We start from the raw sequence: 25,507 nt of genomic DNA on the forward strand, positions 1-25,507 counted from the left end.
TTACAAAAGGTGTCTCATTGCAACAGGTCCAAAAAGGAGTAAGAAAGAAGCATTATTTAATACAAATGTATTTAATCCAACCACTTTTCCATTTCATAGCAATTTCGAACACTTGTGTTCACTTCCTGTACTCAATTTACAACACAAACAAATTACATACTGTAAATAAATCATCAATAAAGTTACCATGAATAAATATGTGTTTATAAATTGTGGTTAACATAAAATGAATAAGATTATCTCATTTTTCAATAAGGTTCAAAATGTTTATCAGGATTCTTCTTCCTTGTAATTTGTAAATACAAAATTGGAAATGTATTTTACCGTATTATTTATTTGGGTGACATTCTAAAAGGCAGACTAGCCAGCAAGCCGTGACCCCAGCCTCAGTTTACAAGGCAAGATAGCTGTATAATCCAGCTGTATAATCACTCGCCATACAACAATAAATGATATTTGTCTATTACCTGACCGCTCTATGTTAGCTACCTCTCTTTGTTTATAATGTATATTTTCTGCTTGATTTACTCTCTATTTTATGCTGCCCTTTTTTTTTTTTTTGCTGCAGCTGTTACATATACTGTAATATTGTACATGGTAATTGGGATTTGTTATATGTTGTATATATTATATACAAATAGAATACAATATAATAATGTAATATATTAGTATATATTATATACTGTATCTATAATATGATAATATTACATGTATGTTATATTTTACATTGCTACTATGGTCCATTTTTAGTCTACTCAATACCTGCCTAGTGGTTAGAGTGTCCGCCCTGAGATCGTAGATTGTGAGTTCAAACCCCCCGCCAAGTCATACCAAAGACTATAAAAATGGGACCCATTACCTCCCTGCTTGGCACTCAGCATCAAGGGTTGGAATTGGGGGTTAAATCACCAAAAATGATTCCCGGGCGCAGCCACAACTAATGCCCGCTGCTCCCCTCACCTCCCAGGGGATGATCAAAGGTGATGGGTCAAATGCAGAGAATAATTTCGCCACACCTAGTGTGTGTGTGACAATCATTGGTACTTTAACTTTAAACTTTAAAGTTTGTCTAATACTAAGGAACAATAGCGTCACGAGACCCAAGAGCTTTTTTTTATTTTTGTAAATTAACAAAAAAAAACTATTGTAATAATACAGAAAACACATTTATTACACAATTTAATGGACAATTAAAATTTATTTTATATTGTTATTATTTAATTATTATTTTCCAACAAGACATTATGATTCGCCTGTACGTCCTGTACCCCTTAGTACAGAGAACTTCTTGCCTTATGCACAAATCCAGTACCGTCCTTAAAATGGTGCACTTTTTTTCATTACCCATGTTACCTACTGCTTGGAATAATATGTCCACATACGTCACGTCTACATGAGGGCCTTGTTGTTCTATCCCAGCTTAAGTTTGCTCTCTGCTGTGAATTTTAGTTTAGTTCTATTTACTTTACAATGCTTTTTAACTACTCCCGTTTTTTGTTACCTCATATAAAGCCTTACGCTTTTGTTTCTATTTTTGGATATTGCTGTTTCTTCACAGGTTGCCTGTCTCTACATCCAAAGCCCTAATGTAACATGTACAAAATTCAATAAAAAGTTTTACACTTAAAGAACACAGATTTACATTTGTTCACTCTTTGTCTTGATTTAGCAAGCAAATAGCAACCTCCAAAAGGTAAACAATTATTTGAAGAGGCTATAAAGTAAGCTTTGGAGTCGGTACAATATCACAAATTGTCCCTGCGACCCCGAGAGAGACAAGCGGTATAAAATGTATGGATGGTTACAATACCAAATAGGGTTGTACGGTATACCGGTATTAGTATAGTACCGCAATACTAGTTAATCATATTCGGTACTATACCGCCTCTGAAAAGTACCGGTGCACGGATGATTATCTAGTCGATACTGCTATGATTACATCGATATTTTTTGGCATCACAACATCTTATTTCGTTTTTTTAAAAACGTATATTATGTTTATAAACTCAGGAAATATATCCCTGGACACATGAGGACTTTGAATATGACCAATGTATGATCCAGTAACTACTTGGTATCGGATTGATACCCAAATTTGCGGTATCATCCAAAACTAATGTACAGTATCAAACAACAGAAGAATAAGTGATTATTACATTTTAACAGAAGTGTAGACAGAACATGTTAAAAGAGAAACTAAGCAGAAATGAACAGTAAACGAACAAGTACATTAATAATTAATTTTCTACCACTTGTCCTTAATAATTTTGACAAAATAATAGAATGGAAAATGACAATATGTCAGCAGACTAATTAGGAGCCTTTGTTTCCTTACTTACTAATAAAATAAAAGTTGTCTTGTATGTTTACTATTTTATTTAAGGACAAACTTGCAATAAGAAACGTATGTTTAATGTATCGTAAGTAGGGATGTCCAATAATGGCTTTTTGCCGATATCCGATATTCCGATATTGTACAACTCTTTAATTACTGATACCGATATCAACCGATACCGATATCAACCGATACTGATATATACAGTCGTGGAATTAACACATTATTGTGCCTAATTTGGACAATCAGGTATGGTGAAGATAAGGTCGTTTTTTAAAATATTAATAAAATAAAATAAAATAAATAAATAAATAAAAAATTATTGAATAACAAAGAAAGTAAAACAATATAAAAAACAGTTACATAGAAACTAGTAATGAATGAAAATGAGTAAAATTAACTGTTAAAGGTTAGTACTATTAGTGGACCAGCAGCACGCACAACCATGTGTGCTTCCGGACTGTATCCCTTGCAGACTGTATTGATATATATTGATATATAATGTAGGAACCAGAATATTAATAACAGAAAGTAACAACCCTTTTGTGTGAATGAGTGTAAATGGGGGAGGGAGGTTTTTTGGGATGGTGCACTAATTGTAAGTGTATCTTGTGTTTTTTATGTTGATTTAATCAAAAAAATTAAAAAAAATTAAAAATAAATAAAACGATACCAATAATAAAAAAAACGATACCGATAATTTCCGATATTACATTTTAACGCATTTATCGGCTGATAATATTGGCAGGCCGATATTATCGGACATCTGTAATCGTAATAATAATAAAATACTTTTTTTTTGTGGTCTCCTTTATTTAGAAAAGTACCAAAAAGTATTGAAATAATGTTGGTACCGGTAGCAATATTTTGGTATCGGGACAACACTAATACCAAATACAATGCACTGGAAAAAAACGATTTGTCAACAGACTCAAAAAAAAAAATAGAAGCTATACAAACGGCGAACAGTCAACATATCACACGGACAATTGTTGTTTGTCTGAAAAATGTGTAAAGTTTTGAGATGCATCATGATAAGTGTGCCTCAAAGTGAACATGACACAATACCCCGACGAGGGCTCTTGGTTGACGGTTAAACTGCTCTGCCGTTTCAGATCAGCGTAGGCGGGGGCTATGTGTGTGTGTGTGTGTGTGTGTGTGGATGGGGGTGGGTTCACATGCGACAGACCAGCTTGGGCTCACATTGCCCCATCATCGCCTGCAGCCGACCATTCAAGATGATAAGTGTCACTGTGCCGGGCTGTTACGCTTCCCATAAACCACAGCCTGACGCCCACAGGAGGACTCTGACCGTCAGTGAGCTCTGCAGGCTCTTCATGATAAAGGTCAAGAGGGAGGCAGGAAAACAAGCCCTTGATACTGAAACTTAGGTTTACCTCTCACACCTGCGCACTGACGACCCCCAGCGCTCTCCCAGACTAGCTCACACTACAAAATGTTGTCAGGATTATGCGACATTTTCTGTCACAGCTTTTTGGATTGAGGGTGCATTAATGTACACTCTGTGCCCCTGACCCTTTGTTACAACCCTAGGTTGTCTTTCTTGGCAGAGGCTCAGAGAAAGGAGCAGGGTCCCATGTGTCAGTACAACCCCTGGCAATAAGAGTTATTACATAACCACTAGCATAAGCTGAAATATGCATGAAAATTGCACAGGATAACTCTGTTGCAATGAAACATGCCCTTTGATAAGCCGGGCGTGACATTTGGATGTGAAATAGATGCATTGTTTATTCTGACTCCTGTGTGCGGTATCACTTTAGCAGCCCATGTGCTGCATTTATTGCAAGACGCCAGCGCTGCAGAGGTGACATGAGGAGCTTTTTCGCTAAATCTGACGTCCATTTTGCACCGTGTTGATCGGAGGATTTCAGCTGCAGCAAATATTTCAATTAACTCTAACATGGTGGCTGCTATAGGGAAGTGCATTGCTGGGGAATTAAGTTGTTTGTTTAAGGCGTACTCTCACTTCTCCATTCTCGTCGTGGTGGACATTAGGGTGGTTCCCCCTGCAGGCCCCCGCTGGATTGGACTCACACAGTGTTGGAGCCATGGTCTGTTTGCTTGTCCCACCACTTCTATTCTGCTATGGTACAACAATTTCCCTTAATATGTGGACCTCTTCCACCCTTATTTGGAGTCGCTGGTAGCCAAAGTCATTCATTTTTGGTACAGGAATGCATTAATTAAATAAATGGGGTGCACACACATGTACCGGGTACTCGCAGGTGAGCAAGGTGCTGTGGGTTTCACTTTGACCTTTTAAGTAGGGATGTCCCAAGCAACATTTTTGGCCTCCGATCCAGATGGATTTTGAGCCGGGATCCAATATTTTTATGATGGATAGAGATTATCTGGTTAAATTTGGAATTCTCTAGTAATGTCATAAATCAGGTGACGTATTTAAATACATGGTATTGAATCATTTGAGTTTTGTCCTCAAAACCTTCCCGTATCCAGAGACTTAATTCCCTGATTTTGGAAACAATAACGCAATGCCCCAACAATTGTTTTGTAATAAGCAAAGCAAAAATATTGATCAAATTTTTTTGATTGATCTTTCTTTTCTTTTTTTTCAAGATGTTGCTGTGGCTGCTGTTGCCAGGAGCTCTGTGCTCTTGTATCATCCTTTTCTGTTCCTGATGTTTCTTTCTTGTTTTTTTTGCCTTTTTCTTCGGGACCCTTTGGGACTGTGTGACAAGGGGTGGCACTTTCGTAACTTCTGCTGCGCTTTTTTGTAGACTTCTGGATCTGCCTCCCAGGAATCTTTTGGCCATGGAGACCAGCTGCTGGGTCTCTGCCACACCAGAGTCCCTTTGGAGAGACTGGAGGAGATGCGGATAAAGAGACAGGGCTGCGTAGCTGGCGCCGAGCGCCGGGACGGACGGGCTTCACAGTGTCTTAACTGAATGAGCAGGTATCGAACACCTCGGTCTCCTTAGACGCATCCTCGCTCATCCATGCGCACTGGACACTGGCCAAGAGTTGGTGGGCGGCAGAGAGTGGAGTCGGCTCTCTTGGTTGCTTTGTTGGGTCTGCTCCTGTCTCTGGCCATGCTCCCTCCACCCCAGCAGACGATGGCGTGGAACACCGCAGAGGCCACCACAGTGTATATGGGGGATTTTTTGTATTTATTTTTTGTGACTGTATATAGAAATGGCTGGTTGCATCAGCTATGCTCATTTAATGTTTTCAATGTCCTTTGTGTTATTTGATGTTTCCCTCTTACACACATGCTTATGTGTGCTATGGCTGTGAGGTTTTTCCCCCGGCCTCAGTCTGGACCCCCTCTCCAGGGGCCCAGACGTTTACCTGTTTCTCACCTCAGACCCGTCAGCGATCCTGGTCTGTCTCCCCGTAATATTTGTCTGCTCTTGAATGGGATTGTGCTGAAAATCTTAATTTCCCCTCGGGGATTAATAAAATATTTCTGATTCTGAAAATCATTTTTGTATTACTTATATAATATAGGTAACGGTCATATCTGCATCTGGATCGATCAGCCCTACTTTTACATTGAAGCTGAAGCGGTTAGCTTCTTGTGTCGCCCTGCTTGGCGTGCATGTGTGCTCCTTTTCTTGTAGTCCTCCAGTGATAATGACATGCGGAAGAAAATTACGGTGGTGAGAATTAATCTCTCAGAAGCGCTTTGCGCTGTGGATAGACGACGCGTTTGTTGCAAGTGTTTCCCTTGCAACATCGCACTTCGAATATTGCGGATTTAAAAAAATTGTTTTTTACTTTTTTTAAGCATGTTACAAATGTTGTCCGAAATTTAATTTAATTTTATTCATGTCTTATATGTTTTACAGTGCAGTATTTGTCTTTTTTTTCCCTGTTAGTTTTATATTGTGGCAATTGACAAATATTCTCAAAGCACAACTTCAATTTCCAGGTTAGGGTGAACTCTGCTATGTAAACAATATGGTGCTAATTGCACAATCTCAAACTGACCACCTTTTTGGCAGAACAACTTTTTTATGGACTATATATTCAACCCCTGCCTCATCAATAACACATCTCCCCATTGGTGAGCCTTTGGAGCAAAGAGCAAAAAAGGATGATGATGTGAACATGAGATTGTACAGATTAGTTCCAGAGTTATTTCACAGTTTTCATCAGACTTTATGCAGTACTTGTTAGCCATGTAATATTTAGTTAGAATAGTTTTTTTGTATACTGGTGTTGTATTTCTATAGTTAATTGAATAATTTCCCACAGAATATGGCTGTAGTAGATGAGGCATGAGGTATGTGGGCACAAAGCTACATGACAACAGGTTTCACCCTCTCTATGGTTCCACCTGACAGTCAAAATAGCAAGTAAAACTGGACAACCTTTACCACAAACGACCAATTCCCAAACATTAGGCTGCATCTTTTGCACAATTATCAACTTTCTCACAGGAGAGGGAGATGTAAATATTGGCTATGTGTTTATTAATTAACATTGTTTCCTCAGAGGACCAGCTCTATGAAAATCTAATTAATTATCAGCTTGTGGTGGAAACGAAAGGCAACATAACGGGTGGGCACGATTATTCAACGTTTTACAGGAACCATGTGTGGCTCAGGCAGAAGAATCACATGTCATTGCAAATGTAATCCATGAAAACAAGTCAATGAAAAATGATTATTCCAAAGTCACCAGTTTGGTTTGGTGTTTGTATCACTGAGTGCGATAGTGAGAATTGTGTCAGCTTCATAAAATTCAAAGCTTGACATTAGAGCAGTAACACATCTACAGTACATCTGATGGGTCAAGTCATTTTAAAACCGACGAAAAAGCCAAATATTGTTTACTGCTTTCTGAGGGAGGAACTTATGCTGCTCACTTTCCTACCAGTCAATTGAGAACAAGACATTATAAACAAAAAGCATTGGAAAAAAATCTGTTAATAAACTTTTGACTATTTTAATTAGTATGAAAAATAAAAAACTTGAGTCGCTTGACAGCAACCCTGTCTAGAGATGGGTAAAGAATTTGGTCAAGTTTATAGGCACCGACCGAATTCCGTCAGTACTACCGGATATCGGTTCATGCAAACGCAAACAGTGCCATATTTCATATTTTATACCTTTGTTGCACGTGGCATCGTGTCAGGTTTCAGACTCGGCCAGCATAAATATTTGGCGAGGAAACAAGCACTCAGAGCGGACTCTGATGGACTACTTCTAGGTAATGTTGCAAATTCCCATGCCAACAAAGCAAGTATGCCTGAAACGCTCTAACGTACCGTCAGTCTCCAAATTTCAAAATGTGCTATCTTCATTTGCAATAGATTTTCCATAGTCCGACTACTGGTTAGCATTAGCGATTTTACACAGTGATTTTAAAACATCCAAATTTGGCAATGAAAACTAAAACTAAGATGCTCTTTACAATCAAACAGCTGCTGTGTAATCAGTATATTAACAGTATAAACACTTTGGAGGGCGCGACAGAAAACCAGAATTATCTTAATGGCAAAGACTACTCCCTGCCATCTACAATAACGTCTTGGAACCATGCGAAATATAGTTGCAAATGAGACTCAGAAATAGGAAATCATGATATAACAACTGGACGCCGAGCATTTTCAGCTCACTGTTAAAGGGGCTGTTTGCAACATTTACATAGATGCCTTTCCAATGTATTTTAAGCGTTATATCCCTCCGTCTTACATATTTTAGGATGTAATGATGTAACGACATTATGACGTAATGACGTAACAACGTAACTACGTGCATACGTAACAAATGCACGCGCATTAGCTTTGGGTGTTGTTAGCAAATAATAGCTGTCATTGAATGTATATTCTATCATAACAACAACAGGACTGCAAATTGTTCGTTGAAAACAGCTACTTTATGTGTTAGATTAAAAATAATATATTTTATTATTACACAAATTAACATTTAACAAACACATAAACACAGACAGAAATACGGAAACGTGGGTATTGGTATCAATTCCCTGGTACCGGGAATTGGTACAGCATGGATTCAAATGTGAAAAGTATCCATTCACGTCGAACACTTTTGGCATGGAGATCGCACAGACACTGCAAAATTTTGTAGAAAATGTTCCCAAGATTGGGGGAGCTGTTCCAAATGTAATGGGTGGACCAATGTGTTATTCCTGTCGGTGTATTGGCCCTATACTTTTTACTATATATTTTATTTCAGTTGCTCAATTAACTGAAATTGGAATATAACAATAATTTTTTGCAAGCCACTTCTTCTCCTAAATAATTAAACTGTGGTGGATGAAAGATGACAGCCGCCTGATTTGTGGAAGGGAGATGGGTTTGGGGGAAAGTTTTAAAATGAACCAAAGAAACCTGTGTGTGGCATATTTTGTAAAGTAATATAAATGATAATAAATGATAAATGGGTTATACTTGTATGGCGCTTTTCTACCTTCAAGGTACTCAAAGCGCTTTGACAATATTTCCACATTCACCCATTCACACACACATTCACACACTGATGGCGGGAGCTGTCATGCAAGGCGCTAACCAGCACCCATCAGGAGCAAGGGTGAAGTGTCTTGCCCAAGGACACAACGGACGTGACTAGGATGGTAGAAGGTGGGGGTTGAACCCCAGTAACCAGCAACCCTCCGACCAACTTCGCCACGCCGTCCCCATATGATGGAATTGGGGGTTAAATCGCCAAAAATTATTCCCGGGCGCGGCCACCGCTGCTGCTCATTGCTCCCCTCACCTCCCAGGGTGTGATGGGTCAAATGCAAAGAATAATTTCGCCACACCTAGCGTGTGTAACAATCATTGGTACTTTAATTTAACTTAATAGGGACGACAAAACAAAACAGGCCGTGAAAAGAGAATTTAACACAGACAAATTATTTTAATTGTTAATGTTAGTAATAATTTACTCTTCCTTATGCCCTGCTGTTGTTCCATCAAAGATGAGTGCACCCTTCCAACTGTGAGGACAGAACACTTGGTTGGTCTAGCTCATAAGGAGCAAAAGGGGCAGAGAGGAAGCCTTTGCGCTCATGAGTCAACAACTCACAGAGGAAGAGTCAATCCGTCAGACTGCATGTAATCTGGACCCACATGGGCCGATCATGCCGCCCTGTCAGCGCCAGTCCTTGTCCTTTATTAAGTCTTTTCATCCTCCATTGGGCTTTGGGCTCTGGCTGCCCACACTTTGTCTTGTGACATGCGTAATTTCCTCCACACAGGCCCTATCTTGATAGTGAGCTAATAGAAACCCTTCCCAGATCCGCTCCTAATGAAGACATATCCTCAGATGGCCGAGCAGTCTCGTTTATATTACCGGTCTATCAACGCGTTTTAAGTAGATTAGCCGTGCTCTGTGTGACAGGCAAGCCCAGGGAGGCAGCAAGGGGCGTTGAAAAAATTTACAAAAGGATTTTGCGGAAGATAATTTCTATTGGAGAAATATCATGAAGGGTTAAATGTTTGCAAATGAAGTGTAGAATTGGACGGACTATCAGCAGGGACTGGAATTATGGTGCTAAGGCCCCTTCGACACCCTTTATCCAGGATAAATCCCGCCTAACCTTATCCTTGTCCACACAGACACAATGGTCGTTTAAGACCCCGTCCCCCCCTCCGTCCACCGGCGCAGCGCGAGCTAGTACGCATGCACGGAAAATGCTCACGACATAGTCACCTCCAGTGTTGCTTTGTGTGCAAGTTCTGAACAATATCCAGTGTTGTGGTATTTTAATTAACTGGAATCCAGTGCGCTGTGGGGCTCTATTGTAGTGAATCACACCTGAGCCATCATAAATTAATCAAATCTTTAATGGACATGTAAAAGTAAACAATGTGAAGAAGAACATTTTACATCAATCAATCTAGAGTTTTAGATATCTGGTCGGGACACTCCTCACTCTTTTGCCTTCACCTTCATTGTCCATTCGCTTTTGGTGACTTTATATACTCTGGACCTAGACGTTGAGTCCGCGACATACATGGCGGACAATAACTGATACAGTCTGCTTTGCCAGTCCAAAAGCATTCGCCGTTTTCCATAGTTAAGTCTTCCCTCGACGGCCAGGTAATACAAAGCACACGCTACTATTTTTTTTTATCACATCCACGGGAGCCCGCATTCTCGTTGTCTCTCCTTCAACAAATGGACAAAGTTTTTCGGTAGGTAGAATCACAGCTTACCTGGACATTGGAAAGTTATCTTGCCGTCTGAGAAGTGGTGTATCCGAAATAGGTGCAATCGCTTTCTCTTAAGTTAAAAGTTAAAGTTAAAGTACCAATGATTGTCACACACACACTAGGTGTGGCGAAATTATTCTCTGCATTTGACCCATCACCCTTGATCACCCCCTGGGAGGTGAGGGGAGCAGTGGGCAGCAGCGGTGGCCGCGCCCGGGAATTAAGGTATTCATGTGTGATTTCCACAAGCGTCTGTACAGACGGAAGGAGAAACACGGGCATGTCTGGATGACTCGCCTCCATATTTCTAGTGGTTAGCTCCGAGTTACGAAACCACTTTATTATGAAGCTGGCTGTGGCACGTTCTTTCTGACGTCACTTCCTGTGTGGGCCGCGGCCTTTCTGGTGTCACCTCCTCTCCGAACTCACTTTGTAAACGATCAATGAGTCAATACAAAGCTAAGAGTCGGAGATTCAAGAAATAGACGGCGCACTTACCCGTGTAAAAAATTGTCTGAAGAGGGGGACCTTAAACGCTGGGTTAGTGTGGCTGAAACGGGGCTTAGGCTAAATAATTATTCGTTTAAGGGGTTATCTGGCTTAGTGTAGACATAGTCTATGTGTGCTAAAAAATGTATTTGTCTCTGGTTGTGGTCTGAAGTTTACATACACATAATATAGACATGGTCGTCATGTTCATTTTGATCCCTTAAAGTAGTGGTTCCCAACCACCGGCCCGGGTACCAGTTCGTGACGCAAATGATTTATAAACGACCACACTTTCTCCAACTTAACTTTTGCCTGTTCCACTGGACAGAAAATTAAATTAAGCTTGTCCATGGATCCATACTAAAACTCCTGATGGGAAGCCGCCATTTGTTATACTTGTTATATCTTTGTTACATGGAACAATGCACATGAAGGAACATATAAAAATTAAGTGTGCCAGATTGTAGCCTGATGCTAATTTCTATCTGCAGCACCCGGCAGGTTGATGGTATATAAAACAAGGTCGATAAAAAGTTAACTTAGACAGTATAATAAAATACACTGACTCAGATATAATAATAAAAATGGAATAAAACGGAGACCCATATAAAATAGTAGGTTGCTACATAACTGTTAGAATAATTATGTATATATTATCATCATAACTTTATGCTTAAGGGCCATACTATAAAGTATTGTCAATTTGTGCAGAGCTAGCAATCCAAAAGATTGCTAGCCTCGTTATCAGTGTTGTGTGCAGACTCGGCCTGCTGGAAGCCAAGGCCGAATATTTGGTTCCAAGACCAGACAAAGCAGAGAAGAGACTGGGCGATATCACCAAGAGTCAACATATTTGCATTTTTGTATTATCATATATTGTGTCTTACTGGAGTTGTCGAGATTACCCCCTTCCCTCAGTCACCGTGATGTAATAGGGCCATTTCCTAATAAATGGAGGAGGCGCACGGGCTTTTCTTTAGAACGTAGTTTGGATCTGTAACTAGAGTACAGCCCAAAACACGTGTCTCCTCATGAGCTAAATTGAACTCCGTCTCTGATTCATTCCTTGCTTCTTGTCTGATTAGTAGATGTCAACAGTGTTTGCACCTGACATCTCTTTGGTCCTTCGAGCCGGATCCCAATACGTCTGACGATTCCAGCCTGGTGAGTAAAACCAGAAGACCATGGCACCCACATCTCCCATTGAGGAGCTGCTTTTTCTGCACCCTGGCTGGATCTGACGACTGACGGGGAACCGAGGACAAGAGGAAGGAACGCAGATTTCAGTGAGTACGTTTTGAATTTCAAAGGAAAAATAGCGTGTGACTGAGGGTTACGACGCATAGAAGAAGAAAAAAAAAAAAAAAGCGTGTAACTAAGGGTTACGACGCATACAAAAAGCGTGTGACTAAGGGTTACGACGCAAAAACAAACCCTGTAAATCCTAGGCTCTAACAGGTAAAAAGGCCTACAAATCAGAAGGACGTCGGAGTCCGCAAAGAATGAAACTTCCGTAAGATTCAACATTGAAAATAAACCAAATTAAGGACATCGGAGTCCACGTAAAAACCGACAATTCTAAAACAGAAGAGGCCATATAAGGACGTCGGAGTCCACAAGTACTGAAACTTCCGTAAAACAAGTGTGAAAGGTATGAACGTGAGAGTGTGTGGGAGTTATCGCCACTAGGCGATCACTCCATACTAAAGTTGTGAGAAGTAATAGTGGGTTATTGTGGAGGCATCAGGCAAGACATCTCCACTGGGGGAAAAACCTCCAGTAGAAGTGACATGTACCACAATAATAAATTGAACCACTATCTTACAACAAAGACAAAAGTAATCCTTATAAGTTTGGCTCTGTAAAGTACGACGGATTACTCCAAATTCTCAAAATGGAAAGAGGGACCCAAAGAAACGCAGATCTGATATGGTCTATTACAATCTATTATAACCAAAATAGGAGAAAACAACAACGGCAGCGGTTACACCCTACTGCATGTTGGCGTTGTGGCAGAGAAGGACATTTAGCACGAGACTGTCCTGAGAAAAAACAAAACGTAGATCAGCGTTAAACAAATTCTAATCAGAGGACATACTAAGTTATGAGAACTTAACTAAACAGACAGCAAGTAAACCAGAAATAATAATTGAAATAAATAACAAAGAAAGCAAATTTCTATGTGACACTGAAGCATGTAGAATTACATGTAGACAATAAAACTAAATGGAAATAAATGTCTGCAAGATAAGAAGTCTGTCCAGTGTTTACAAGGACGAGACGTCATGAACTGTGCTCGGATTAGTAATAGATAGATAGCACTCTATTGATTCCTTCAGGAGAGTTCCCTCAGGAAAATTAAAATCCCAGCAGCAGTGTACAAAATTGAGATTGAGTTTAAAAAGTAAAAAGTAAATAATGGGGGTATAAATGGAAACAAAATAGAAAAATATTATAATAGAATAAAAATAAAAAGCAACAATGAGAATGAAAATATAACAGTAAAATAAGAATATCACAAGAGAAACTAGGCATTAATGACCATGTTATGAAAAAGTATTGCACTGTTATTGTTTTGCATCCCCTGTCATCCTAGCTCCCCCAGAGAGGAGTTGTACAGTCTAATGGCGTGTGAGACAAAGGATTTTTTTTTTAGTCTAAATCATATCTAAAGTTTAAAATTCTAAAATTCAGGTTATGAAGGAGGAATGATTGTTAAGAGATAAATAAAGATGCATGACATTAAAAGGTTTTGGATTGCTGCTGACCCTGTTGTATTTTATAAAACTGATTTATTCTGGATTGTTGTGTTTGTATTGTGAAAAGAGAGAGAGGGAGAAAGAGAGAGAGAGAGAGCAGGTGAAGGAAGATTGAGGGTGAAGAGAATGGATTGAGAAAATATGGAAAAAGAATGTTTATAACCTTACGTTACGTGAATGGTTTCTAGGAGAGGAGAACAGAAAATAGAAACATTGTATGAAGTGTAAGGAAGAGATGGATACAGGATGTTGTTTGTAAAGGAAAACGAAAGTGAAGAAAAGATGAGAAAGTGACAAATGAAGGTATTCACAAGTGGTAGGCTGTTGGTTGTGGTTCGCTGCAAGTTTGTGTATTTGTTTGTTTGGTAGTTTAAGTGAAATGGGAAGAAATCAATAGGAAGAATTAATGCAAAATGGAATAAACTAATGCGAACGAGAGATAATGGGGGATATTGAAATAAGATATGAAGAAAATGTAGATTGAAGATATGCATGTATGTTTGGATATATAAATAGCGCTTTTATATATACAAATATATGTATATATATATATAATTAAAATAATGGAACAAATAAAAACCTAGATTAATAACTATAATAAGAGTCGATATGTATAGCATGATAAAATTATATAAAATAAGTTACATGTTTAGAGGCTGAGGAAGAAAAAAAAAAAGAGAGAAAAACGCTCTTCGAGTGTGTTCGCCTTATCTCTTAGAATGTGCACTCACGCACACACATAACCTTGTGTGTGTGTGTGTGTGTGTGTGTGTGTGTGTGTGTGTGTGTGTGTGTGTGTGTGTGTGTGTGTGTGTGTGTGTGTGTGTGTGTGTGTGTGTGTGTGTGTGCGTGTGGCGCATCAGGAGTGCAAGTTTGAAAATAAATGTATTAACTGTAAGTTTTAAGTTGTTTAACTTTAAAGTGTAGTCTAACATTCTTAGGTTAGAATATTTTTTAGACATTTGCAGTACACCATACATCTGGGTGGTGAGCTATGATAAGATAATGGCATAACATTAAATAAATAAAGAGGCATGGCAATCTCAACAGCTTTCAGTTAGCTATAGACTTTTGATGATATAATGTGAGTAATATAACCATTACAACTGTTTGCTTTGAATATTGTTGAATAATAATTACAAATAAAACATTAAGAATTGGAAGAATGTCTCTTCTGAGTTGTAAAATTATAGTTAATACACTTATAGACAGTTTTTAGTGGTTTTAAAATGTTACTTAAAATTACATGAAGTAATACGTATAACATTTGAATTAGGAATATTGATTTAGTGTTTATTAGGACAATAAATGCTGTAATTTTAAACATCATATGCAGGATTGGACACATTTCACAGTGATTGATATCAGTAATGCATTCTTCTCGATAACAATACATAAAGAAAGTCAATTTTGGTTTGCATTTACTTATAAAGGGAAAAGATACACCTATACAAGACTACCTCAAGGGTATGCGGAAAGTCAGACAATCTTTTCACAAGCAATGCATGCAAGCATGTCCAAATTCGACCCTCCAGGAGGAAGAAAAAGGTTTTGATATACATGGATGACATATTATTAGCATCACCGGATAAGGAAACCTATAGAAAAGATACATTAGCCTTATTAAATCATCTACACAGTGAAGGACACGAAGTAAGCAAAACAAAAGTCCAATTATGCAAAACAGAAGTAAAATATCTAGGACATTCTCTAAACAAAGATGGACGCACTATTGTGGGAAGCAGAAAAACAGCAGTGCTGCAAGCACCAAAACTACAAACAAAGAAGCAAATTGTCATTTCTAGGATTAACTAATTACTGTAGAAGTTGGATACCAAATTACACAGAAATAGTAGCTCCTTTAAGTAAATTAATGTATGAAAAAGATCTAAAAATGTCAACACCAATAGAGTGGAATTTAGAAGCTAAAGCAGCATTCTGTGAAATAAAAATAGAATAGGATATGTGCGGTTGTTACAGCAACTGAAGTTTTGAAAGCTATCAAATGAGCATCAAATGACTCAATGCAAGCGGCACAACTAGTAACACTAAAGCAAGTAAATTAATAAGATCAAAATGTTACAATACACACAGATAGTCAATATGCATTCTCAACAGTGCACACATTTGCACAACACTGGCAAAATAGAGGAATGATAACGTCAACGGGAAACCTTGTAACACATGGAGAACTATTAAAAGTAATATTAAAAGCGGTACAGTTAGCAGCTAAAATAGCAATGTGCAAATGTGTGGCACACACCAACGGAACGGACGCAATATCTGTCACACGTGGGTTATGCAGCTTGCTGCGGTTCGTTCTTTCAATGCAAAAAGACGGCTCTGGACGAAGGTGTAAAGGTAGGATGGGATTTATTAACATAAATCATCCAACTACCAAAAACACAAACAACATAAGAAGAAAGGCGTGCCTAAAACACGTCAAGCTAAGACTAAAACAGAAGCTATGGCATGGAACAAGAAACTTAATTGGTACAGGCGTGACACAAACAGTGTGACATAAATAATGAAGCCAGGCCCACTGACTGGCAGAGGTAACTTAAATAATGCCTCTGATTGGTGCTCGGGAAGCAGGTGAGCGGGCGAGCACTAATCAGAGACAGGTGAACAAAATAAGTCGCCATGGTGACAAAAACAAACAAGGAAGCCTAAACGGGAATTAAAGAAGTCCAAAACTAACAGAACATAACTAAACAAAACATGATCAGGACCACGGATCATGACAATATCACGTTTGCGGACAAAACAGCAAAACAAACAGCAGAAGAAGAAATACAAGGTTTTAAACTACAAACTAGTGAAATGAATAATGATATACTAAAAGACATGCAACAACAAAGTACTCCAAAAGAAAAAGATAAATGGAAAAATAAACCAAAAAAAAAAAAGAACAAAAACAAAAAACGGAGCCACGTTGAACAAAGACGACATCTATGTATGTCCAGACAATAAACGAATTTTACCAAAAAAAATCTGTATAAGTGGGCAGCAGTATTGAGCCATGGTTGTACTCATGTCTCAACAGGAGGGATGGTGACCCTTATACAGAAGTACTATACTACCTACAGCTTTTATTCTTATTCAAAAAATAAATAAAAATAAAAATTTGTAGGTCATGCATGACCTGTGCGAGGCCAATTCCCCAAAACCAAAACACCCGTTCCAGCATCTATGCATGGATTTTATTGAACAAAATAGGAGTGAAGAAAAACAGTGTTGTCTGGTCATAGTAGATGCATTTTCAAAGTGGGTAGAAATATTTTTTAAAGGAAAAGCAGATGTGCTAACAGTAGTAAAAGCATTATGCAAAGATATAATACCAAGATAGGGTATAACTAAATCTATACATGACAATGGACCTCAATTTGTAAATCAATTAATCAAGAATAAGAAGCTATTTAACCAACAGGAAGCAATATGTGAAGATGGGTGAAAATATGTCAACACGGCTAGATATATCTTGTGGTGTACCCCAGGGATCAATACTGGGACCAAGATTGTTTGATATTTATATAAACCACATTTGTAAAGTTACAAAGGACTTAAAGTTAGTTTTATTTGCAGACGACACAACTGCTTTCTGTTCAGGAGAGAACACACAGAAGATAATACAAATAACAGAATAAATGAACAAATTTAAAAAAAATGGTTTGACTCTTTGAATCTCAGTAAAACTAAAATAATGCTATTTGGTAACAGTAGAAAAGAGCATCAAACACGAATACAAATAGACGGAGTAGATATTGAAAGGGTAAAAGAAACAAGATTTTGGAGAGTATAAATAGATGATCAAATGAACTGGAAATCTTATATACAAAACATACAACATAAGGTGGCAAAAAAACAAAACATTTCAATAATGAATAAAGCAAAATACGTCCTGGGCCAAAACTCACTTCATATTCTCTACTGCTCGCTCGTGTTAAACTTAAAAGGATTCCCACCACGGGAACAGACTGGCCAAATTACTGGTGGTACCTCACAGGACATACAATACGGGGGAAATGGACACTCTGGTCACTACATATATTATACTGTAGTATAGATTATATGTATTATTCTACTTATTTTGTGTCTGGTTTTGTATTTGTTTTGTATCATCCCGTGAGGTGTATATTATTTTTTGTTATATTTGGATGCATTTGTTTGGTTTGTAAGCTTGTGAATCTGGGCTATCCATTAAGTAAGACTACTTATTATGTTGAAGGGGGCAGGAAATATAAGATTCTCTTTATCCTGTTCCTTCTCAAGCATAGGTGTGTAAATATGTGTTCAGTTGCCAAAGTTTTGAATTGTCTATTGATAATGAATGAATGAATTACTGGCCCCGGGAGATAGTGAAGAAGCTACATTTTTTAAAAGTCGAATAACTCTGAAACATTAAGGCCCAAATCTAGTGTTAACCATATCACTCCCTGATGGACAAAATAGACCACCCAATGCCACACTGTTCAACACGTCCAGATGGGGTTTCCAATTATGGGCATGGTCAAGTGGACTAGACCCATATTTCCTGGTGATTGTTTGCATAAATCAAACCATGCGCAACACCGAACAACCCAGAGTGTTCTAAACGCGCTGGAAGTCACAGTTGTAAGCGTACCATTTGATGATGTGGATAAATGTTCAAAGTAACAACTGGTGTGTAATAATTGGTTCCTCCTTTGGCTGTTAATTTGGTTACTCATGGCAAAAAGGTTTAATTGAAGTAATCAGCGAAACAACTCCTGAATGGAATTGCACTACATGGGACAAAATCTAGCCTGTAACCAAAGAAACAAAGCAGAAACCAATATTTGATAAACATGTGACAAAAGCTATTTACACCTGCATTAACATACTAGGCTCTGGACAACAGTTAGGAAACTTATCGTCAGACAACTGCTTACACATAGTAAATGTATCAATATTTGTACAAAAATTGTTAACACGTCTGAACAGTTTGATATCCGAACATTGGAAAAGAACTACACGTGATGTAAACTGGCAAAGTGTTGGAGATCCAACTTATATCGATACAATAGGTGTCCCCAGAGGTGTACCTGACGAGTACAAATTGGTAAATCAAGTTGCAGCTGGATTCGAATCATCCGTCTACTGGTGGTGTACGATTAACAAGAATGTTGACAGAATAAACTACGTCCACTACAACGTACAGAGATTAGGAAATTGGACAAAGGCCGGACTTGAAGTCGTCACTGATCAACTCGCCGCAACCTCCCTTAAGGCCTTTCAAAACCGTATGGCGCCAGACATGTTGTTAGCGGAAAAAGGAGATGTGTGCGCAATATTGGGTGAACAGTGTTGTACTTCATTCCAAAATACACTGATGCAGAAGATAGCCTGACCAGAGCACTGGAAGGCCTTCGCACCCTCAACGGTAAAATGGAAGAGCACTCACCTATGTGGGATGGATGGTTGAATGTGTTCGGCAAATACAAGTCCTTGGTATCATCAATTCTAGTATCTATGGCTGTGTTTGCAGCAAAACTGACGTTGTGTGGATGTAGTTGTATTCCCTGTCTGGGTTCTCTGCTTAACCGTCTGATTACCACAGCGATTAGCCCAGCAGATGATAGAACTGTTCAGATGCACCTTCTGGCGGACGACAAGAAAGATGAATCTGATGACGAGGATACCTACCTGGACGGTGTTCCTGATCTGTTTCCAGACCCTGGTGATTATATATATATAAAAATATGATGATGTTGAACTCTGAGTGTAAACATAACTTGGCCCTAAAGAAATTAACTATTAACTGAAAATCGTAAGAAGAAGTTATTGGGGATAAGAAGATTCTGGGGAAGTTATGTGATAAACAGGAGGGAAATGTTAGAATAATTATGTATATATTATCATCATAACTTTATGCTTAAGGGCCATACTATAAAGTATTGTCAATTTGTGCAGAGCTAGCAATCCAAAAGATTGCTAGCCTCGTTATCAGTGTTGTGTGCAGACTCGGCCTGCTGGAAGCCAAGGCCGAATATTTGGTTCCAAGACCAGACAAAGCAGAGAAGAGACTGGGCGATATCACCAAGAGTCAACATATTTGCATTTTTGTATTATCATATATTGTGTCTTACTGGAGTTGTCGAGATTACCCCCTTCCCTCAGTCACCGTGATGTAATAGGGCCATTTCCTAATAAATGGAGGAGGCGCACGGGCTTTTCTTTAGAACGTAGTTTGGATCTGTAACTAGAGTACAGCCCAAAACACGTGTCTCCTCATGAGCTAAATTGAACTCCGTCTCTGATTCATTCCTTGCTTCTTGTCTGATTAGTAGATGTCAACAGTGTTTGCACCTGACAATAACCTCAGCTCAGGACAGATTAAGAATAAAGTCACCATAGTAGTTAGAGATGGAGAAGTGCCAAAGTGCAAGTGTGCTGAATTGTTGCATATGAAAAGTGTGCTGAAGGAAGAAAATACACATCTCCCTTGGCCTGGTAAGTTAAAGTGCTGCCATTATTGCACAGGTAGTTAACATTAACAGATGTGTTTACGCATGGAAAAGTGCACCAAAAAAGCATACATAAGTTTATCTATATTGCACAAAATATAAATACATAACTTTTAGAACAGAAATAGAAATCCATATAAATCCATTGGAAGTAATAGCAAGTATACCTAGTTTTATTATATATCAATGCTCTTGTCCTTGACGCTGATCTATCACATGTAACGCATCAGACAGCGAAAATAAGTAAAATCAAAAGTCTTTGGAGAGTTTTTTGCAAAGGAAAAAAGGCCAGAGCTCCCACTAATTCAGCGTTATGGCGAGTTGTATTTTTCATGCATTTATTTTTGCTGTATGTATCTGCCACACAAGAAAGACCTGTCCGTGAAAATAATGCCTACAATAAATAGGTGCCTGGTGCAAAAAGCTTGTAAAGTGTGGGAACATTTCGCCCTAATCTTGTTAAAGACAATTACAAAGCTGACCTTGTTTTTTATGGCATAACATCTGTGATACTGGAGCATTTAAAACAGAGGCATGAAGTAAGACCTCTAGAGCAGGGGTGCCCAAACATTTTTCCCCCAAGACCCGAGGGGAAAATGTACCGATGGTCCGCGGGCCAAGAAACTATTTTTACCATGGAACAACACCACGAGTAAGGATTTTAGCCTCATACCGCCATATATAAATATAAGGTAATAGAGATAGTCTGTGAGACTATGTGCCTAATTCAGTTATTCAATAAACATGCAACTCTGCATTTTTTATATTTACGTTTTTCACCTCAAAACATTCAAATAGGTCATTTTCTGCAGATTTTCGCCATTTCCTATTGTTGTTCTGTAACCGGTCTGTGGTAGATATTTCATCTGATGACTTTCAAATTTAGACATAAGAAGGATGCAAAATTTAGGTGTTCATTAGAGGGCGTGTGCAAAGCATGACGACCAAGATTATAATTTTCCATAGAGCGTCAAAAAATCACAACTTTACCGTAGAACGGGGGTTCTTAAATTCAAACGTAACTAGTCAGCCTGTAAAAAAAATAATATAGATTTTATGAAAAAAAAAAGCTGGCAGCTCAGTCACCGGAATTTTACCATAAAATGTACAGTGGTTTTTACACCAAATGACTGCAAATTGAAAAACTGTACGATTGTTTTTTTCCGTAAAAATAATGGTGAGTGATGTGCCGGGGGAGTCAAGTGACTATTTGTGTTTGATGGCCATGTTGGCAAGAATGTCAGGCAACACAAAAATATAAAAAACCATGTTGATATTTTTAAGAATAACATCAAAAAGTATTTTGTCAGTTGAGGTTTGGGTCTTGGTTGACCTACACAAACATCAAAGTTGGTAAGAAAAAACATTAGAAACGACACTTCAATCAAAGTGCTGGATTAGCCCTCTCGGAGCCCAGATTTTTGCTCAGATCTTGAAAAATTTGCCATGGAAGAATGTGCAAACATGTCCCAGCTAACATGTGCCAACCTAATTAAAAAGTACCAGAAGACCAGTTTTGAATTAGATAGATTATGTTATTGATTATCAGAAAGCTAATCATTTTGGTCATCACATGTTTAACTTTTTGTTTCAATTCAGCTCATCAGTAAAAATCTTAGTTTGGCAATATGCAGTTAAATTAAAGTTAAAGTACCAAAGATTGTCACACACACTAGACGTGGTGCGATTATCCTCTGCATTTGACTCATCACCCTCACCCCCTGGGAAGTGAGGAGAGCAGTGAGCAGCAGCAGTGGCCACGCCCGGGAAACATTTTTTCGCGATGTAACCCCCAATTCCAACCCTTGATGCTGAGTGCCAAAAAATGGTAACCATTTTTATAGTCTTTGGTATGACTCGGCCGGGGTTTGAACTCACGACCTACCAATCTCAATGCGAACACACAATAATTATGAACACTTGGAGTTATGACCCATTTCATTTTAAATAAAAGACTGGATTTCAAGAAGGCAACTACCGGTAATCATTTTGTCCTCAAGTGTTGGTAAATAATTGACATTGTTTGGACAATGTTGATCCAATGTGAATTAGAAAAAATCCTAAATAATTATAAACTTGGGCCCCACTGGAATAAGACTGGTTAAAATAAATCGATAAGGGCCCATAATTAACTTGACATATATGCATTTATTCATTAAACCTCTGACAGCAACAGTGCATATATGAATGTATGCATGGAGCCACAGTTATGAATTTTAGCAGTATTATTGGAAAACATCTTTTTAAGTGTTTTTTTATTAAGTGTTTATATGTATGATGTTGGAATCACTATGGTAGTAGCTGTGTGAGTGATTGAACCATTTATGAGAGAGCATATGTCAAGGTCCTCCATGCAACACATCTTAAGTTTGACATGTCATCCTTTGAGAGCGACAGCAGCCGACCAGACTGACATGGTGTCTGATGAACCTGACTGCCCCCCAGTATGCCCAAGAGAACAGCCGTGTCTCTCTATCTGGCTGTGCTTCTCCTGCCTGGAGTTTGATAGCATTATTATCATTCGTAACTCACTAGAACCTCATAAATGTACAAGTAAACTGATGGTGCTTGCATTTGTAAACATTGCTAGTTTCAGTGAGGATGCGGTCTTGATGAATGGTGTGCTGAATTGCGTATATTCATATGATGTTTCAGAATGTTTTATTGGGGCTGCAACTCACTTCCATAAATTATTCAGTTAGTCCCCACACTACTTTGCCAATAAAGCTTAGTTAGCTTAGTTTGGTAACTTAAAAGTAACTTTCCGCCAAAATAATTAATGTGATAACTGAGGAAAATAAAACATCTTGACTTCCAGATTATGCAACTTTAATGAACAGTTAATTTATTTTCAGCAGTTTGACTGATAAATCCGTTATTTTTCAGCTATTCTGTCATCATTCAGAATTGTTTTCCCAATGCCGTCTGCCTTATACAATCGAATAAATGATCCAACGTCTCTATAAATAAGTTTTGAGAAGAAAAAAAAAAAAGTTATTTAATTAAGTATTTTTCGAGACATGTGTTGTCTGGTGTTTTTCACCATAGAACTTTTAATGATATCATAATTAGCCAGGGATGAATAAAGTTTTGGCCTACTTGGCTTGCATATTCAAGTCACGTGCTGCCACAGCTGGACTACAGTTGGGTTTTGAGTCAATTTCAAGCATGCAAACTACATACAAGAATAGCAACAATCCTCATCATATTTTGTGTTTGTATCGATATTGATTGCCCAAAGGCACCACATGGGTACCCGGCAGCAGTCAAGCTTTAATGTATTTGTCGTATTCAGTCACATGCTTTTTTCTGCCATGTTTACTACCGGTGATCGAAGTGGTGGTCAACCAAAACAATATGGCTGTCGTGCAGCAAAAACTATTGTACCTGGATACGCAAGGGGCCTAGATCCAACGCTCGAAATTTACCGTGGTATTTGCCGCGACCGCCCTCGTCAATTACCGTAATGCCCAAAAAATTGACTAACATTTGCAGCGAGAACATGCCGTGACCGCTCTTGACTTTTTACTTGTTAATGGACAAGGGATGTAACAGTAAATGGTGCAATGATAATTTGCGATAATTCCCGACGGTTAGTAATACCGTTTAATGTTTTTAACTACCGTCATTTATTAATGCATTTTAGGCAACACAAAGTCGGGCGCATGCGCACTGGCGTCGTTTGGCTTGATAATCATGGCGGACCAACGACACCGACTTTTCTGTGGAGATTTCCCCTCAGATTAAACGGAGCCAAGTACTTGGTTTAAGGTAATTTTCCCTCGCTTCCCGCCGTGCGTTTAAGAGCGCACTGCTGTGTTTAGATGGAGACAGGTGTGGACAATATTGGAGACAGACACACTTGTGCCCACACTAAAAGTATACAGAGAAGCAGAAAACTATTTGATGTTTTGCAGCAGGCAATGTGTCGTGAACGTTGTCACAACTTGTTTATAAAGTCTTTACTTTGTTTACTTGGATGTTCACTCCTCCTTTATTTAACTGCAAACTGTATCAGTGTTCAAATCACATCAATACTGGCTAAATGTTTTGTCATCTCATCGAATTGAACGCTGGCTGTGAAGAATGTTTATTCGATGTGAGAGAGATCACGCCGGGTTTTTTTTGTTGGCCAAACTGTTGTACTGAAACACTAGAGAAGCGTTGTTTATTAGACTTTATCTTCATTAGCCAAACTGCTTTGTGTTTTATTTTGATATCAAAAAGTAAACACCAGGTTGTGTTTACATTAATTGTGTTTTTTTTTCATGTCACTTCTAAAGTCAGATAGTGGCTTTTCAACTTTGCGCCTATAACAATCCGGATGGTTCTTTTCCTCTTTGGTCCGGAGGACACGACGTCCACAGTTTCCAAAAACAATTTGAAATGTGGACTCGTCAGACCACAGAAGACTTTTCCACTTTGCATCAGTCCATCTTAGATGAGCTCAGGCCCAGCGAAGCCGACGGCGTTTCTGGGTGTTGTTGATAAACGTTTTTCGCCTTGCATAGGAGAGTTTTAACTTGCACTTACAGATGTAGCGACCAACTGTAGTTACTGACAGTGGGTTTCTGAAGTGTTCCTGAGCCCATGTGGTGATATCCTTTACACACTGATGTCGCTTGTTGATGCAGTACAGCCTGAAGGATCGAAGGTCACGGGCTTAGCTGCTTACATGCAGTGATTTCTCCAGATTCTCTGAACCCTTTGATGATATTACGGACCGTAGATGGTGAAATCCCTAAATTCCTTGCAATAGCTGGTTGAGAAAGGTTTTTCTTAAACTGTTCAACAATTTGCTCACGCATTTGTTGACAAAGTGGAGACCCTCGCCACTTCAAAAATCATTCATGTGACATCATTTTGTTAATGTGTTATTGTTTATAGTTAATTCCTATACGACATATTTCTGCTCAAACTCATAATGGATCTGTCCCTTAAAAAGTAAAAATTTGAGGCTTGTAGATCTTATCGTTAAAAGCAGATACGAGCAAAAAAATCTAATCATGCAATGAAATCGATCCCTACACGTTATCAAAAAAAGGTTTATCGAGTGATCTCAAGGATTTTCCGTCGGTATCTGGTGCTCCAGACGCAATTCTACATGACAAAACAGATGAAAGCTTGGAAAACCATGGAGGCCTACAACCTCTTTGTGTGTGGCTGGGTCAAGGAAATTGATATCAAGATTCTCCCGGATAAATCGTGCATCGTTTTGCTCAGGTAAGGTCACATTTGATGATTTAACTTTGTGTCTTGCGAGGACGCG

The 25,507-nt window shown here is 38.6% G+C and overlaps 1 protein-coding gene across 1 annotated transcript in view; it reads right to left on the reverse strand.

Moving 5' to 3' along the window:
• The window catches only part of LOC133622449 (metabotropic glutamate receptor 4-like), a 430,106-nt gene that overhangs the window by 370,511 nt on the left and 34,088 nt on the right, over positions 1–25,507 (reverse strand). The gene's annotated exons all lie outside the window — the stretch shown is intronic.

This window comes from Nerophis lumbriciformis, linkage group LG01, assembly GCF_033978685.3.
Source record: "Nerophis lumbriciformis linkage group LG01, RoL_Nlum_v2.1, whole genome shotgun sequence".
NCBI classification, from domain to species: domain Eukaryota; kingdom Metazoa; phylum Chordata; class Actinopteri; order Syngnathiformes; family Syngnathidae; genus Nerophis; species Nerophis lumbriciformis.